Source organism: Hydractinia symbiolongicarpus, chromosome 11, assembly GCF_029227915.1.
Source record: "Hydractinia symbiolongicarpus strain clone_291-10 chromosome 11, HSymV2.1, whole genome shotgun sequence".
NCBI classification, from domain to species: domain Eukaryota; kingdom Metazoa; phylum Cnidaria; class Hydrozoa; order Anthoathecata; family Hydractiniidae; genus Hydractinia; species Hydractinia symbiolongicarpus.
The window spans coordinates 18,248,293-18,262,985 of record NC_079885.1 but is presented as its reverse complement, the minus strand read 5'-3'; the positions used below and the strand labels follow the sequence as shown (position 1 = coordinate 18,262,985).

Here is a 14,693-nt window from a genome sequence, read left to right as displayed (position 1 = left end):
CGGCCTTCACTCTTCGCATTTGGAAAGCCATTGAGTGGACCGTGCTTACCAAGTCTCTGTGAGCGAGATGAGAGATAGGCCCGCGTATGGCCTCCTGCACGTTTTTTCATTTAGACTAGTGATCGTCCCGCCGAAGCGAGACAGTAGAAAAATCGTCTATATACTCATCGTTTTGGCCTTCTCCACGGAAATCTTTAGTAAAAGGCGAAAGATTTGTGCGTGAACTGAAGAAAGCCCAGAGTTGTCGTAAGTCGGCGCGACCTGTTGTGCCTTCGAGCCGACTTAACCTTTGCTTGTGGTGTGCCGCTTGCCAGTGTGTCCGTTCGTAGAGGACGCTTAAAAGGTGCTGCATCGTGAGGTGTAGACTTGACACAAGGACTTTCACCTTTCTGATCTACATCACCTAGTTGAGTGCGTTCGCGTGAATCACTAGGAAGTTGCGTTCGCTGTCTCGGAGAGTGTGGTCCCTGTAGGCAATACGTCGTACTAGTGGCTTGCGTTACATCTAGTTTGTTTCTACTGCAGTTCGACTCCTTTGGTTGTCTCTGAACTTTATTTCTTTCCTCGAGCCGATTTTGATTAGCTCGTATGTATTATTCTGCTAAAAAAAAAAAAAAAACTTGTGAGCGGGATACGGCCGAAAGGCCCTTGGCTCAACCCCTGCCGTCTGCGGCCTTCACTCTTCGCATTTGGAAAGCCATTGAGTGGACCGTGCTTACCAAGTCTCTGTGAGCGAGATGAGAGATAGGCCCGCGTATGGCCTCCTGCACGTTTTTTCATTTAGACTAGTGATCGTCCCGCCGAAGCGAGACAGTAGAAAAATCGTCTATATACTCATCGTTTTGGCCTTCTCCACGGAAATCTTTAGTAAAAGGCGAAAGATTTGTGCGTGAACTGAAGAAAGCCCAGAGTTGTCGTAAGTCGGCGCGACCTGTTGTGCCTTCGAGCCGACTTAACCTTTGCTTGTGGTGTGCCGCTTGCCAGTGTGTCCGTTCGTAGAGGACGCTTAAAAGGTGCTGCATCGTGAGGTGTAGACTTGACACAAGGACTTTCACCTTTCTGATCTACATCACCTAGTTGAGTGCGTTCGCGTGAATCACTAGGAAGTTGCGTTCGCTGTCTCGGAGAGTGTGGTCCCTGTAGGCAATACGTCGTACTAGTGGCTTGCGTTACATCTAGTTTGTTTCTACTGCAGTTCGACTCCTTTGGTTGTCTCTGAACTTTATTTCTTTCCTCGAGCCGATTTTGATTAGCTCGTATGTATTATTCTGCTAAAAAAAAAAAAAAACTTGTGAGCGGGATACGGCCGAAAGGCCCTTGGCTCAACCCCTGCCGTCTGCGGCCTTCACTCTTCGCATTTGGAAAGCCATTGAGTGGACCGTGCTTACCAAGTCTCTGTGAGCGAGATGAGAGATAGGCCCGCGTATGGCCTCCTGCACGTTTTTTCATTTAGACTAGTGATCGTCCCGCCGAAGCGAGACAGTAGAAAAATCGTCTATATACTCATCGTTTTGGCCTTCTCCACGGAAATCTTTAGTAAAAGGCGAAAGATTTGTGCGTGAACTGAAGAAAGCCCAGAGTTGTCGTAAGTCGGCGCGACCTGTTGTGCCTTCGAGCCGACTTAACCTTTGCTTGTGGTGTGCCGCTTGCCAGTGTGTCCGTTCGTAGAGGACGCTTAAAAGGTGCTGCATCGTGAGGTGTAGACTTGACACAAGGACTTTCACCTTTCTGATCTACATCACCTAGTTGAGTGCGTTCGCGTGAATCACTAGGAAGTTGCGTTCGCTGTCTCGGAGAGTGTGGTCCCTGTAGGCAATACGTCGTACTAGTGGCTTGCGTTACATCTAGTTTGTTTCTACTGCAGTTCGACTCCTTTGGTTGTCTCTGAACTTTATTTCTTTCCTCGAGCCGATTTTGATTAGCTCGTATGTATTATTCTGCTAAAAAAAAAAAAAAACTTGTGAGCGGGATACGGCCGAAAGGCCCTTGGCTCAACCCCTGCCGTCTGCGGCCTTCACTCTTCGCATTTGGAAAGCCATTGAGTGGACCGTGCTTACCAAGTCTCTGTGAGCGAGATGAGAGATAGGCCCGCGTATGGCCTCCTGCACGTTTTTTCATTTAGACTAGTGATCGTCCCGCCGAAGCGAGACAGTAGAAAAATCGTCTATATACTCATCGTTTTGGCCTTCTCCACGGAAATCTTTAGTAAAAGGCGAAAGATTTGTGCGTGAACTGAAGAAAGCCCAGAGTTGTCGTAAGTCGGCGCGACCTGTTGTGCCTTCGAGCCGACTTAACCTTTGCTTGTGGTGTGCCGCTTGCCAGTGTGTCCGTTCGTAGAGGACGCTTAAAAGGTGCTGCATCGTGAGGTGTAGACTTGACACAAGGACTTTCACCTTTCTGATCTACATCACCTAGTTGAGTGCGTTCGCGTGAATCACTAGGAAGTTGCGTTCGCTGTCTCGGAGAGTGTGGTCCCTGTAGGCAATACGTCGTACTAGTGGCTTGCGTTACATCTAGTTTGTTTCTACTGCAGTTCGACTCCTTTGGTTGTCTCTGAACTTTATTTCTTTCCTCGAGCCGATTTTGATTAGCTCGTATGTATTATTCTGCTAAAAAAAAAAAAAAACTTGTGAGCGGGATACGGCCGAAAGGCCCTTGGCTCAACCCCAGCCGTCTGCGGCCTTCACTCTTCGCATTTGGAAAGACATTGAGTGGACCGTGCTTACCAAGTCTCTGTGAGCGAAATGAGAGATAGGCCCGCGTATGGCCTCCTGCACGTTTTTTCATTTAGACTAGTGATCGTCCCGCCGAAGCGAGACAGTAGAAAAATCGTCTATATACTCATCGTTTTGGCCTTCTCCACGGAAATCTTTAGTAAAAGGCGAAAGATTTGTGCGTGAACTGAAGAAAGCCCAGAGTTGTCGTAAGTCGGCGCGACCTGTTGTGCCTTCGAGCCGACTTAACCTTTGCTTGTGGTGTGCCGCTTGCCAGTGTGTCCGTTCGTAGAGGACGCTTAAAAGGTGCTGCATCGTGAGGTGTAGACTTGACACAAGGACTTTCACCTTTCTGATCTACATCACCTAGTTGAGTGCGTTCGCGTGAATCACTAGGAAGTTGCGTTCGCTGTCTCGGAGAGTGTGGTCCCTGTAGGCAATACGTCGTACTAGTGGCTTGCGTTACATCTAGTTTGTTTCTACTGCAGTTCGACTCCTTTGGTTGTCTCTGAACTTTATTTCTTTCCTCGAGCCGATTTTGATTAGCTCGTATGTATTATTCTGCTAAAAAAAAAAAAAAAACTTGTGAGCGGGATACGGCCGAAAGGCCCTTGGCTCAACCCCTGCCGTCTGCGGCCTTCACTCTTCGCATTTGGAAAGCCATTGAGTGGACCGTGCTTACCAAGTCTCTGTGAGCGAGATGAGAGATAGGCCCGCGTATGGCCTCCTGCACGTTTTTTCATTTAGACTAGTGATCGTCCCGCCGAAGCGAGACAGTAGAAAAATCGTCTATATACTCATCGTTTTGGCCTTCTCCACGGAAATCTTTAGTAAAAGGCGAAAGATTTGTGCGTGAACTGAAGAAAGCCCAGAGTTGTCGTAAGTCGGCGCGACCTGTTGTGCCTTCGAGCCGACTTAACCTTTGCTTGTGGTGTGCCGCTTGCCAGTGTGTCCGTTCGTAGAGGACGCTTAAAAGGTGCTGCATCGTGAGGTGTAGACTTGACACAAGGACTTTCACCTTTCTGATCTACATCACCTAGTTGAGTGCGTTCGCGTGAATCACTAGGAAGTTGCGTTCGCTGTCTCGGAGAGTGTGGTCCCTGTAGGCAATACGTCGTACTAGTGGCTTGCGTTACATCTAGTTTGTTTCTACTGCAGTTCGACTCCTTTGGTTGTCTCTGAACTTTATTTCTTTCCTCGAGCCGATTTTGATTAGCTCGTATGTATTATTCTGCTAAAAAAAAAAAAAAAAACTTGTGAGCGGGATACGGCCGAAAGGCCCTTGGCTCAACCCCTGCCGTCTGCGGCCTTCACTCTTCGCATTTGGAAAGTCATTGAGTGGACCGTGCTTACCAAGTCTCTGTGAGCGAGATGAGAGATAGGCCCGCGTATGGCCTCCTGCACGTTTTTTCATTTAGACTAGTGATCGTCCCGCCGAAGCGAGACAGTAGAAAAATCGTCTATATACTCATCGTTTTGGCCTTCTCCACGGAAATCTTTAGTAAAAGGCGAAAGATTTGTGCGTGAACTGAAGAAAGCCCAGAGTTGTCGTAAGTCGGCGCGACCTGTTGTGCCTTCGAGCCGACTTAACCTTTGCTTGTGGTGTGCCGCTTGCCAGTGTGTCCGTTCGTAGAGGACGCTTAAAAGGTGCTGCATCGTGAGGTGTAGACTTGACACAAGGACTTTCACCTTTCTGATCTACATCACCTAGTTGAGTGCGTTCGCGTGAATCACTAGGAAGTTGCGTTCGCTGTCTCGGAGAGTGTGGTCCCTGTAGGCAATACGTCGTACTAGTGGCTTGCGTTACATCTAGTTTGTTTCTACTGCAGTTCGACTCCTTTGGTTGTCTCTGAACTTTATTTCTTTCCTCGAGCCGATTTTGATTAGCTCGTATGTATTATTCTGCTAAAAAAAAAAAAAAACTTGTGAGCGGGATACGGCCGAAAGGCCCTTGGCTCAACCCCTGCCGTCTGCGGCCTTCACTCTTCGCATTTGGAAAGCCATTGAGTGGACCGTGCTTACCAAGTCTCTGTGAGCGAGATGAGAGATAGGCCCGCGTATGGCCTCCTGCACGTTTTTTCATTTAGACTAGTGATCGTCCCGCCGAAGCGAGACAGTAGAAAAATCGTCTATATACTCATCGTTTTGGCCTTCTCCACGGAAATCTTTAGTAAAAGGCGAAAGATTTGTGCGTGAACTGAAGAAAGCCCAGAGTTGTCGTAAGTCGGCGCGACCTGTTGTGCCTTCGAGCCGACTTAACCTTTGCTTGTGGTGTGCCGCTTGCCAGTGTGTCCGTTCGTAGAGGACGCTTAAAAGGTGCTGCATCGTGAGGTGTAGACTTGACACAAGGACTTTCACCTTTCTGATCTACATCACCTAGTTGAGTGCGTTCGCGTGAATCACTAGGAAGTTGCGTTCGCTGTCTCGGAGAGTGTGGTCCCTGTAGGCAATACGTCGTACTAGTGGCTTGCGTTACATCTAGTTTGTTTCTACTGCAGTTCGACTCCTTTGGTTGTCTCTGAACTTTATTTCTTTCCTCGAGCCGATTTTGATTAGCTCGTATGTATTATTCTGCTAAAAAAAAAAAAAAACTTGTGAGCGGGATACGGCCGAAAGGCCCTTGGCTCAACCCCTGCCGTCTGCGGCCTTCACTCTTCGCATTTGGAAAGCCATTGAGTGGACCGTGCTTACCAAGTCTCTGTGAGCGAGATGAGAGATAGGCCCGCGTATGGCCTCCTGCACGTTTTTTCATTTAGACTAGTGATCGTCCCGCCGAAGCGAGACAGTAGAAAAATCGTCTATATACTCATCGTTTTGGCCTTCTCCACGGAAATCTTTAGTAAAAGGCGAAAGATTTGTGCGTGAACTGAAGAAAGCCCAGAGTTGTCGTAAGTCGGCGCGACCTGTTGTGCCTTCGAGCCGACTTAACCTTTGCTTGTGGTGTGCCGCTTGCCAGTGTGTCCGTTCGTAGAGGACGCTTAAAAGGTGCTGCATCGTAAGGTGTAGACTTGACACAAGGACTTTCACCTTTCTGATCTACATCACCTAGTTGAGTGCGTTCGCGTGAATCACTAGGAAGTTGCGTTCGCTGTCTCGGAGAGTGTGGTCCCTGTAGGCAATACGTCGTACTAGTGGCTTGCGTTACATCTAGTTTGTTTCTACTGCAGTTCGACTCCTTTGGTTGTCTCTGAACTTTATTTCTTTCCTCGAGCCGATTTTGATTAGCTCGTATGTATTATTCTGCTAAAAAAAAAAAAAAAACTTGTGAGCGGGATACGGCCGAAAGGCCCTTGGCTCAACCCCAGCCGTCTGCGGCCTTCACTCTTCGCATTTGGAAAGACATTGAGTGGACCGTGCTTACCAAGTCTCTGTGAGCGAAATGAGAGATAGGCCCGCGTATGGCCTCCTGCACGTTTTTTCATTTAGACTAGTGATCGTCCCGCCGAAGCGAGACAGTAGAAAAATCGTCTATATACTCATCGTTTTGGCCTTCTCCACGGAAATCTTTAGTAAAAGGCGAAAGATTTGTGCGTGAACTGAAGAAAGCCCAGAGTTGTCGTAAGTCGGCGCGACCTGTTGTGCCTTCGAGCCGACTTAACCTTTGCTTGTGGTGTGCCGCTTGCCAGTGTGTCCGTTCGTAGAGGACGCTTAAAAGGTGCTGCATCGTGAGGTGTAGACTTGACACAAGGACTTTCACCTTTCTGATCTACATCACCTAGTTGAGTGCGTTCGCGTGAATCACTAGGAAGTTGCGTTCGCTGTCTCGGAGAGTGTGGTCCCTGTAGGCAATACGTCGTACTAGTGGCTTGCGTTACATCTAGTTTGTTTCTACTGCAGTTCGACTCCTTTGGTTGTCTCTGAACTTTATTTCTTTCCTCGAGCCGATTTTGATTAGCTCGTATGTATTATTCTGCTAAAAAAAAAAAAAAAACTTGTGAGCGGGATACGGCCGAAAGGCCCTTGGCTCAACCCCTGCCGTCTGCGGCCTTCACTCTTCGCATTTGGAAAGCCATTGAGTGGACCGTGCTTACCAAGTCTCTGTGAGCGAGATGAGAGATAGGCCCGCGTATGGCCTCCTGCACGTTTTTTCATTTAGACTAGTGATCGTCCCGCCGAAGCGAGACAGTAGAAAAATCGTCTATATACTCATCGTTTTGGCCTTCTCCACGGAAATCTTTAGTAAAAGGCGAAAGATTTGTGCGTGAACTGAAGAAAGCCCAGAGTTGTCGTAAGTCGGCGCGACCTGTTGTGCCTTCGAGCCGACTTAACCTTTGCTTGTGGTGTGCCGCTTGCCAGTGTGTCCGTTCGTAGAGGACGCTTAAAAGGTGCTGCATCGTGAGGTGTAGACTTGACACAAGGACTTTCACCTTTCTGATCTACATCACCTAGTTGAGTGCGTTCGCGTGAATCACTAGGAAGTTGCGTTCGCTGTCTCGGAGAGTGTGGTCCCTGTAGGCAATACGTCGTACTAGTGGCTTGCGTTACATCTAGTTTGTTTCTACTGCAGTTCGACTCCTTTGGTTGTCTCTGAACTTTATTTCTTTCCTCGAGCCGATTTTGATTAGCTCGTATGTATTATTCTGCTAAAAAAAAAAAAAAAAACTTGTGAGCGGGATACGGCCGAAAGGCCCTTGGCTCAACCCCTGCCGTCTGCGGCCTTCACTCTTCGCATTTGGAAAGCCATTGAGTGGACCGTGCTTACCAAGTCTCTGTGAGCGAGATGAGAGATAGGCCCGCGTATGGCCTCCTGCACGTTTTTTCATTTAGACTAGTGATCGTCCCGCCGAAGCGAGACAGTAGAAAAATCGTCTATATACTCATCGTTTTGGCCTTCTCCACGGAAATCTTTAGTAAAAGGCGAAAGATTTGTGCGTGAACTGAAGAAAGCCCAGAGTTGTCGTAAGTCGGCGCGACCTGTTGTGCCTTCGAGCCGACTTAACCTTTGCTTGTGGTGTGCCGCTTGCCAGTGTGTCCGTTCGTAGAGGACGCTTAAAAGGTGCTGCATCGTGAGGTGTAGACTTGACACAAGGACTTTCACCTTTCTGATCTACATCACCTAGTTGAGTGCGTTCGCGTGAATCACTAGGAAGTTGCGTTCGCTGTCTCGGAGAGTGTGGTCCCTGTAGGCAATACGTCGTACTAGTGGCTTGCGTTACATCTAGTTTGTTTCTACTGCAGTTCGACTCCTTTGGTTGTCTCTGAACTTTATTTCTTTCCTCGAGCCGATTTTGATTAGCTCGTATGTAATATTCTGCTAAAAAAAAAAAAAAAACTTGTGAGCGGGATACGGCCGAAAGGCCCTTGGCTCAACCCCTGCCGTCTGCGGCCTTCACTCTTCGCATTTGGAAAGCCATTGAGTGGACCGTGCTTACCAAGTCTCTGTGAGCGAGATGAGAGATAGGCCCGCGTATGGCCTCCTGCACGTTTTTTCATTTAGACTAGTGATCGTCCCGCCGAAGCGAGACAGTAGAAAAATCGTCTATATACTCATCGTTTTGGCCTTCTCCACGGAAATCTTTAGTAAAAGGCGAAAGATTTGTGCGTGAACTGAAGAAAGCCCAGAGTTGTCGTAAGTCGGCGCGACGTGTTGTGCCTTCGAGCCGACTTAACCTTTGCTTGTGGTGTGCCGCTTGCCAGTGTGTCCGTTCGTAGAGGACGCTTAAAAGGTGCTGCATCGTGAGGTGTAGACTTGACACAAGGACTTTCACCTTTCTGATCTACATCACCTAGTTGAGTGCGTTCGCGTGAATCACTAGGAAGTTGCGTTCGCTGTCTCGGAGAGTGTGGTCCCTGTAGGCAATACGTCGTACTAGTGGCTTGCGTTACATCTAGTTTGTTTCTACTGCAGTTCGACTCCTTTGGTTGTCTCTGAACTTTATTTCTTTCCTCGAGCCGATTTTGATTAGCTCGTATGTATTATTCTGCTAAAAAAAAAAAAAAACTTGTGAGCGGGATACGGCCAAAAGGCCCTTGGCTCAACCCCTGCCGTCTGCGGCCTTCACTCTTCGCATTTGGAAAGCCATTGAGTGGACCGTGCTTACCAAGTCTCTGTGAGCGAGATGAGAGATAGGCCCGCGTATGGCCTCCTGCACGTTTTTTCATTTAGACTAGTGATCGTCCCGCCGAAGCGAGACAGTAGAAAAATCGTCTATATACTCATCGTTTTGGCCTTCTCCACGGAAATCTTTAGTAAAAGGCGAAAGATTTGTGCGTGAACTGAAGAAAGCCCAGAGTTGTCGTAAGTCGGCGCGACCTGTTGTGCCTTCGAGCCGACTTAACCTTTGCTTGTGGTGTGCCGCTTGCCAGTGTGTCCGTTCGTAGAGGACGCTTAAAAGGTGCTGCATCGTGAGGTGTAGACTTGACACAAGGACTTTCACCTTTCTGATCTACATCACCTAGTTGAGTGCGTTCGCGTGAATCACTAGGAAGTTGCGTTCGCTGTCTCGGAGAGTGTGGTCCCTGTAGGCAATACGTCGTACTAGTGGCTTGCGTTACATCTAGTTTGTTTCTACTGCAGTTCGACTCCTTTGGTTGTCTCTGAACTTTATTTCTTTCCTCGAGCCGATTTTGATTAGCTCGTATGTATTATTCTGGTAAAAAAAAAAAAACTTGTGAGCGGGATACGGCCGAAAGGCCCTTGGCTCAACCCCTGCCGTCTGCGGCCTTCACTCTTCGCATTTGGAAAGCCATTGAGTGGACCGTGCTTACCAAGTCTCTGTGAGCGAGATGAGAGATAGGCCCGCGTATGGCCTCCTGCACGTTTTTTCATTTAGAATAGTGATCGTCCCGCCGAAGCGAGACAGTAGAAAAATCGTCTATATACTCATCGTTTTGGCCTTCTCCACGGAAATCTTTAGTAAAAGGCGAAAGATTTGTGCGTGAACTGAAGAAAGCCCAGAGTTGTCGTAAGTCGGCGCGACCTGTTGTGCCTTCGAGCCGACTTAACCTTTGCTTGTGGTGTGCCGCTTGCCAGTGTGTCCGTTCGTAGAGGACGCTTAAAAGGTGCTGCATCGTGAGGTGTAGACTTGACACAAGGACTTTCACCTTTCTGATCTACATCACCTAGTTGAGTGCGTTCGCGTGAATCACTAGGAAGTTGCGTTCGCTGTCTCGGAGAGTGTGGTCCCTGTAGGCAATACGTCGTACTAGTGGCTTGCGTTACATCTAGTTTGTTTCTACTGCAGTTCGACTCCTTTGGTTGTCTCTGAACTTTATTTCTTTCCTCGAGCCGATTTTGATTAGCTCGTATGTATTATTCTGCTAAAAAAAAAAAAAAAACTTGTGAGCGGGATACGGCCGAAAGGCCCTTGGCTCAACCCCTGCCGTCTGCGGCCTTCACTCTTCGCATTTGGAAAGCCATTGAGTGGACCGTGCTTACCAAGTCTCTGTGAGCGAGATGAGAGATAGGCCCGCGTATGGCCTCCTGCACGTTTTTTCATTTAGACTAGTGATCGTCCCGCCGAAGCGAGACAGTAGAAAAATCGTCTATATACTCATCGTTTTGGCCTTCTCCACGGAAATCTTTAGTAAAAGGCGAAAGATTTGTGCGTGAACTGAAGAAAGCCCAGAGTTGTCGTAAGTCGGCGCGACCTGTTGTGCCTTTGAGCCGACTTAACCTTTGCTTGTGGTGTGCCGCTTGCCAGTGTGTCCGTTCGTAGAGGACGCTTAAAAGGTGCTGCATCGTGAGGTGTAGACTTGACACAAGGACTTTCACCTTTCTGATCTACATCACCTAGTTGAGTGCGTTCGCGTGAATCACTAGGAAGTTGCGTTCGCTGTCTCGGAGAGTGTGGTCCCTGTAGGCAATACGTCGTACTAGTGGCTTGCGTTACATCTAGTTTGTTTCTACTGCAGTTCGACTCCTTTGGTTGTCTCTGAACTTTATTTCTTTCCTCGAGCCGATTTTGATTAGCTCGTATGTATTATTCTGCTAAAAAAAAAAAAAAAACTTGTGAGCGGGATACGGCCGAAAGGCCCTTGGCTCAACCCCTGCCGTCTGCGGCCTTCACTCTTCGCATTTGGAAAGCCATTGAGTGGACCGTGCTTACCAAGTCTCTGTGAGCGAGATGAGAGATAGGCCCGCGTATGGCCTCCTGCACGTTTTTTCATTTAGACTAGTGATCGTCCCGCCGAAGCGAGACAGTAGAAAAATCGTCTATATACTCATCGTTTTGGCCTTCTCCACGGAAATCTTTAGTAAAAGGCGAAAGATTTGTGCGTGAACTGAAGAAAGCCCAGAGTTGTCGTAAGTCGGCGCGACCTGTTGTGCCTTCGAGCCGACTTAACCTTTGCTTGTGGTGTGCCGCTTGCCAGTGTGTCCGTTCGTAGAGGACGCTTAAAAGGTGCTGCATCGTGAGGTGTAGACTTGACACAAGGACTTTCACCTTTCTGATCTACATCACCTAGTTGAGTGCGTTCGCGTGAATCACTAGGAAGTTGCGTTCGCTGTCTCGGAGAGTGTGGTCCCTGTAGGCAATACGTCGTACTAGTGGCTTGCGTTACATCTAGTTTGTTTCTACTGCAGTTCGACTCCTTTGGTTGTCTCTGAACTTTATTTCTTTCCTCGAGCCGATTTTGATTAGCTCGTATGTATTATTCTGCTAAAAAAAAACAACTTGTGAGCGGGATACGGCCGAAAGGCCCTTGGCTCAACCCCTGCCGTCTGCGGCCTTCACTCTTCGCATTTGGAAAGCCATTGAGTGGACCGTGCTTACCAAGTCTCTGTGAGCGAGATGAGAGATAGGCCCGCGTATGGCCTCCTGCACGTTTTTTCATTTAGACTAGTGATCGTCCCGCCGAAACGAGACAGTAGAAAAATCGTCTATATACTCATCGTTTTGGCCTTCTCCACGGAAATCTTTAGTAAAAGGCGAAAGATTTGTGCGTGAACTGAAGAAAGCCCAGAGTTGTCGTAAGTCGGCGCGACCTGTTGTGCCTTCGAGCCGACTTAACCTTTGCTTGTGGTGTGCCGCTTGCCAGTGTGTCCGTTCGTAGAGGACGCTTAAAAGGTGCTGCATCGTGAGGTGTAGACTTGACACAAGGACTTTCACCTTTCTGATCTACATCACCTAGTTGAGTGCGTTCGCGTGAATCACTAGGAAGTTGCGTTCGCTGTCTCGGAGAGTGTGGTCCCTGTAGGCAATACGTCGTACTAGTGGCTTGCGTTACATCTAGTTTGTTTCTACTGCAGTTCGACTCCTTTGGTTGTCTCTGAACTTTATTTCTTTCCTCGAGCCGATTTTGATTAGCTCGTATGTATTATTCTGCTAAAAAAAAAAAAAACTTGTGAGCGGGATACGGCCGAAAGGCCCTTGGCTCAACCCCTGCCGTCTGCGGCCTTCACTCTTCGCATTTGGAAAGCCATTGAGTGGACCGTGCTTACCAAGTCTCTGTGAGCGAGATGAGAGATAGGCCCGCGTATGGCCTCCTGCACGTTTTTTCATTTAGACTAGTGATCGTCCCGCCGAAGCGAGACAGTAGAAAAATCGTCTATATACTCATCGTTTTGGCCTTCTCCACGGAAATCTTTAGTAAAAGGCGAAAGATTTGTGCGTGAACTGAAGAAAGCCCAGAGTTGTCGTAAGTCGGCGCGACCTGTTGTGCCTTCGAGCCGACTTAACCTTTGCTTGTGGTGTGCCGCTTGCCAGTGTGTCCGTTCGTAGAGGACGCTTAAAAGGTGCTGCATCGTGAGGTGTAGACTTGACACAAGGACTTTCACCTTTCTGATCTACATCACCTAGTTGAGTGCGTTCGCGTGAATCACTAGGAAGTTGCGTTCGCTGTCTCGGAGAGTGTGGTCCCTGTAGGCAATACGTCGTACTAGTGGCTTGCGTTACATCTAGTTTGTTTCTACTGCAGTTCGACTCCTTTGGTTGTCTCTGAACTTTATTTCTTTCCTCGAGCCGATTTTGATTAGCTCGTATGTATTATTCTGCTAAAAAAAAAAAAAAAACTTGTGAGCGGGATACGGCCGAAAGGCCCTTGGCTCAACCCCTGCCGTCTGCGGCCTTCACTCTTCGCATTTGGAAAGCCATTGAGTGGACCGTGCTTACCAAGTCTCTGTGAGCGAGATGAGAGATAGGCCCGCGTATGGCCTCCTGCACGTTTTTTCATTTAGACTAGTGATCGTCCCGCCGAAGCGAGACAGTAGAAAAATCGTCTATATACTCATCGTTTTGGCCTTCTCCACGGAAATCTTTAGTAAAAGGCGAAAGATTTGTGCGTGAACTGAAGAAAGCCCAGAGTTGTCGTAAGTCGGCGCGACCTGTTGTGCCTTCGAGCCGACTTAACCTTTGCTTGTGGTGTGCCGCTTGCCAGTGTGTCCGTTCGTAGAGGACGCTTAAAAGGTGCTGCATCGTGAGGTGTAGACTTGACACAAGGACTTTCACCTTTCTGATCTACATCACCTAGTTGAGTGCGTTCGCGTGAATCACTAGGAAGTTGCGTTCGCTGTCTCGGAGAGTGTGGTCCCTGTAGGCAATACGTCGTACTAGTGGCTTGCGTTACATCTAGTTTGTTTCTACTGCAGTTCGACTCCTTTGGTTGTCTCTGAACTTTATTTCTTTCCTCGAGCCGATTTTGATTAGCTCGTATGTGATATTCTGCTAAAAAAAAAAAAAAAACTTGTGAGCGGGATACGGCCGAAAGGCCCTTGGCTCAACCCCTGCCGTCTGCGGCCTTCACTCTTCGCATTTGGAAAGCCATTGAGTGGACCGTGCTTACCAAGTCTCTGTGAGCGAGATGAGAGATAGGCCCGCGTATGGCCTCCTGCACGTTTTTTCATTTAGACTAGTGATCGTCCCGCCGAAGCGAGACAGTAGAAAAATCGTCTATATACTCATCGTTTTGGCCTTCTCCACGGAAATCTTTAGTAAAAGGCGAAAGATTTGTGCGTGAACTGAAGAAAGCCCAGAGTTGTCGTAAGTCGGCGCGACGTGTTGTGCCTTCGAGCCGACTTAACCTTTGCTTGTGGTGTGCCGCTTGCCAGTGTGTCCGTTCGTAGAGGACGCTTAAAAGGTGCTGCATCGTGAGGTGTAGACTTGACACAAGGACTTTCACCTTTCTGATCTACATCACCTAGTTGAGTGCGTTCGCGTGAATCACTAGGAAGTTGCGTTCGCTGTCTCGGAGAGTGTGGTCCCTGTAGGCAATACGTCGTACTAGTGGCTTGCGTTACATCTAGTTTGTTTCTACTGCAGTTCGACTCCTTTGGTTGTCTCTGAACTTTATTTCTTTCCTCGAGCCGATTTTGATTAGCTCGTATGTATTATTCTGCTAAAAAAAAAAAAAAACTTGTGAGCGGGATACGGCCAAAAGGCCCTTGGCTCAACCCCTGCCGTCTGCGGCCTTCACTCTTCGCATTTGGAAAGCCATTGAGTGGACCGTGCTTACCAAGTCTCTGTGAGCGAGATGAGAGATAGGCCCGCGTATGGCCTCCTGCACGTTTTTTCATTTAGACTAGTGATCGTCCCGCCGAAGCGAGACAGTAGAAAAATCGTCTATATACTCATCGTTTTGGCCTTCTCCACGGAAATCTTTAGTAAAAGGCGAAAGATTTGTGCGTGAACTGAAGAAAGCCCAGAGTTGTCGTAAGTCGGCGCGACCTGTTGTGCCTTCGAGCCGACTTAACCTTTGCTTGTGGTGTGCCGCTTGCCAGTGTGTCCGTTCGTAGAGGACGCTTAAAAGGTGCTGCATCGTGAGGTGTAGACTTGACACAAGGACTTTCACCTTTCTGATCTACATCAACTAGTTGAGTGCGTTCGCGTGAATCACTAGGAAGTTGCGTTCGCTGTCTCGGAGAGTGTGGTCCCTGTAGGCAATACGTCGTACTAGTGGCTTGCGTTACATCTAGTTTGTTTCTACTGCAGTTCGACTCCTTTGGTTGTCTCTGAACTTTATTTCTTTCCTCGAGCCGATTTTGATTAGCTCGTATGTATTATTCTGCTAAAAAAAAAAAAAAACTTGTGAGCGGGATACGGC

At 48.3% G+C, this 14,693-nt stretch overlaps 22 non-coding genes across 22 annotated transcripts; all 22 read right to left on the bottom strand.

The window, feature by feature from the left end:
• Positions 1–123: 123 nt before the first annotated feature.
• Positions 124–244, bottom strand: LOC130619019 (U5 spliceosomal RNA). The gene has a single exon (XR_008979762.1). It is a non-coding gene; the product is annotated as a U5 spliceosomal RNA (small nuclear RNA).
• Positions 245–793: 549 nt separating this feature from the next.
• Positions 794–914, bottom strand: LOC130619017 (U5 spliceosomal RNA). Its single transcript, XR_008979761.1, has one exon. It is a non-coding gene; the product is annotated as a U5 spliceosomal RNA (small nuclear RNA).
• Positions 915–1,462: 548 nt separating this feature from the next.
• On the bottom strand, positions 1,463–1,583 carry LOC130619016 (U5 spliceosomal RNA). Its single transcript, XR_008979760.1, has one exon. It is a non-coding gene; the product is annotated as a U5 spliceosomal RNA (small nuclear RNA).
• A 548-nt stretch (positions 1,584–2,131) lies between these two features.
• On the bottom strand, positions 2,132–2,252 carry LOC130619015 (U5 spliceosomal RNA). The gene has a single exon (XR_008979759.1). It is a non-coding gene; the product is annotated as a U5 spliceosomal RNA (small nuclear RNA).
• A 548-nt stretch (positions 2,253–2,800) lies between these two features.
• Positions 2,801–2,921, bottom strand: LOC130619014 (U5 spliceosomal RNA). Its single transcript, XR_008979758.1, has one exon. It is a non-coding gene; the product is annotated as a U5 spliceosomal RNA (small nuclear RNA).
• A 549-nt stretch (positions 2,922–3,470) lies between these two features.
• On the bottom strand, positions 3,471–3,591 carry LOC130619013 (U5 spliceosomal RNA). The gene has a single exon (XR_008979757.1). It is a non-coding gene; the product is annotated as a U5 spliceosomal RNA (small nuclear RNA).
• Positions 3,592–4,141: 550 nt separating this feature from the next.
• On the bottom strand, positions 4,142–4,262 carry LOC130619012 (U5 spliceosomal RNA). The gene has a single exon (XR_008979756.1). It is a non-coding gene; the product is annotated as a U5 spliceosomal RNA (small nuclear RNA).
• Positions 4,263–4,810: 548 nt separating this feature from the next.
• Positions 4,811–4,931, bottom strand: LOC130619011 (U5 spliceosomal RNA). Its single transcript, XR_008979754.1, has one exon. It is a non-coding gene; the product is annotated as a U5 spliceosomal RNA (small nuclear RNA).
• Positions 4,932–5,479: 548 nt separating this feature from the next.
• Positions 5,480–5,600, bottom strand: LOC130619010 (U5 spliceosomal RNA). Its single transcript, XR_008979753.1, has one exon. It is a non-coding gene; the product is annotated as a U5 spliceosomal RNA (small nuclear RNA).
• A 549-nt stretch (positions 5,601–6,149) lies between these two features.
• Positions 6,150–6,270, bottom strand: LOC130619008 (U5 spliceosomal RNA). The gene has a single exon (XR_008979751.1). It is a non-coding gene; the product is annotated as a U5 spliceosomal RNA (small nuclear RNA).
• A 549-nt stretch (positions 6,271–6,819) lies between these two features.
• Positions 6,820–6,940, bottom strand: LOC130619006 (U5 spliceosomal RNA). Its single transcript, XR_008979750.1, has one exon. It is a non-coding gene; the product is annotated as a U5 spliceosomal RNA (small nuclear RNA).
• Positions 6,941–7,490: 550 nt separating this feature from the next.
• On the bottom strand, positions 7,491–7,611 carry LOC130619005 (U5 spliceosomal RNA). The gene has a single exon (XR_008979749.1). It is a non-coding gene; the product is annotated as a U5 spliceosomal RNA (small nuclear RNA).
• Positions 7,612–8,160: 549 nt separating this feature from the next.
• Positions 8,161–8,281, bottom strand: LOC130619004 (U5 spliceosomal RNA). The gene has a single exon (XR_008979748.1). It is a non-coding gene; the product is annotated as a U5 spliceosomal RNA (small nuclear RNA).
• Positions 8,282–8,829: 548 nt separating this feature from the next.
• Positions 8,830–8,950, bottom strand: LOC130619003 (U5 spliceosomal RNA). Its single transcript, XR_008979747.1, has one exon. It is a non-coding gene; the product is annotated as a U5 spliceosomal RNA (small nuclear RNA).
• A 546-nt stretch (positions 8,951–9,496) lies between these two features.
• Positions 9,497–9,617, bottom strand: LOC130619001 (U5 spliceosomal RNA). The gene has a single exon (XR_008979745.1). It is a non-coding gene; the product is annotated as a U5 spliceosomal RNA (small nuclear RNA).
• A 549-nt stretch (positions 9,618–10,166) lies between these two features.
• Positions 10,167–10,287, bottom strand: LOC130619000 (U5 spliceosomal RNA). The gene has a single exon (XR_008979743.1). It is a non-coding gene; the product is annotated as a U5 spliceosomal RNA (small nuclear RNA).
• Positions 10,288–10,836: 549 nt separating this feature from the next.
• On the bottom strand, positions 10,837–10,957 carry LOC130618999 (U5 spliceosomal RNA). Its single transcript, XR_008979742.1, has one exon. It is a non-coding gene; the product is annotated as a U5 spliceosomal RNA (small nuclear RNA).
• Positions 10,958–11,502: 545 nt separating this feature from the next.
• On the bottom strand, positions 11,503–11,623 carry LOC130618816 (U5 spliceosomal RNA). The gene has a single exon (XR_008979561.1). It is a non-coding gene; the product is annotated as a U5 spliceosomal RNA (small nuclear RNA).
• A 547-nt stretch (positions 11,624–12,170) lies between these two features.
• Positions 12,171–12,291, bottom strand: LOC130618998 (U5 spliceosomal RNA). The gene has a single exon (XR_008979741.1). It is a non-coding gene; the product is annotated as a U5 spliceosomal RNA (small nuclear RNA).
• Positions 12,292–12,840: 549 nt separating this feature from the next.
• Positions 12,841–12,961, bottom strand: LOC130618997 (U5 spliceosomal RNA). The gene has a single exon (XR_008979740.1). It is a non-coding gene; the product is annotated as a U5 spliceosomal RNA (small nuclear RNA).
• A 549-nt stretch (positions 12,962–13,510) lies between these two features.
• Positions 13,511–13,631, bottom strand: LOC130618994 (U5 spliceosomal RNA). Its single transcript, XR_008979738.1, has one exon. It is a non-coding gene; the product is annotated as a U5 spliceosomal RNA (small nuclear RNA).
• A 548-nt stretch (positions 13,632–14,179) lies between these two features.
• Positions 14,180–14,300, bottom strand: LOC130618993 (U5 spliceosomal RNA). The gene has a single exon (XR_008979737.1). It is a non-coding gene; the product is annotated as a U5 spliceosomal RNA (small nuclear RNA).
• Between the last annotated feature and the right edge of the window lie 393 nt (positions 14,301–14,693).